Source organism: Monopterus albus, unplaced genomic scaffold, assembly GCF_001952655.1.
Source record: "Monopterus albus unplaced genomic scaffold, M_albus_1.0 scaffold280.1, whole genome shotgun sequence".
Taxonomy (NCBI): domain Eukaryota; kingdom Metazoa; phylum Chordata; class Actinopteri; order Synbranchiformes; family Synbranchidae; genus Monopterus; species Monopterus albus.
Window position 1 is genome coordinate 432,552 of NW_018128160.1, and position 868 is coordinate 433,419.

Sequence of the window (868 nt, forward strand, 5' to 3'; positions counted from 1 at the left end):
GAGGGGTGCGCCTCTGGCCAGAGGTGGGGCCCCCGCCGCCTCTCCCTCCCCCAGGCTGCGTGAGGAGGGGAGAGGGGTGCGCCTCTTCCAAGTTTCCACTCATTGTGTGGGATTTTTCAGATACTCCTTTCTCCATCTATTCCACAATTGCTTTGTTAGATACTCGACTCCGAAACGAAAAATATATTTTTATCGAGCAGATCTAAAGTTAGTCTCCAGTGTAATCTGTAACACAGCAGATGGATTTGACTTTTACTTTCATTTGTACTATTAAAAGGTCTCCCAGTTCATTAGATTTGTTGAAGATGTGCAATGCCAACTGACTTAGCATTTTTGCTGATGCAGTAATAAGCACATGTTACTGTTGTGTGATTGGTTAAAAATGTATGTCCATGACTTCACCAGGATTTTTGATTTACGTTTTAGTTTTCAGATGCAGGCAGCAATGACTTTCAGTGATTCGTCTTTGGTCCCAAAACTATAATTTAGCCAGACACATACAATTTAGAGAAAACAGAATAATTATAAATATAAAGACATTAGCTGTTTGTCTGAAATCATGCTATATTGACAAGGAGGTTCATTGGCTCCAGGAACTCTGTTCCGGTCTAGGCGGCATAGAAAATGAGATGAGACAAAGAGGTTTATGGATTGACCTCTGGTATACTCCATGCCACTTCTCTGTCCTCTCCCTGCTCTCACTCTCTCCACTGTTCTCATTACCAACAGGGGCATCCCAGGTGTAGGACACAGCTGTTTCCAACCCCAGCTGATTAGCTCGGATGCCATATAACTGTCAAACGAATGCCACCCCAGTGCCGGTTCATTTTCTGTATCCTACACAGCATCCATCCATCCATCCATCCAT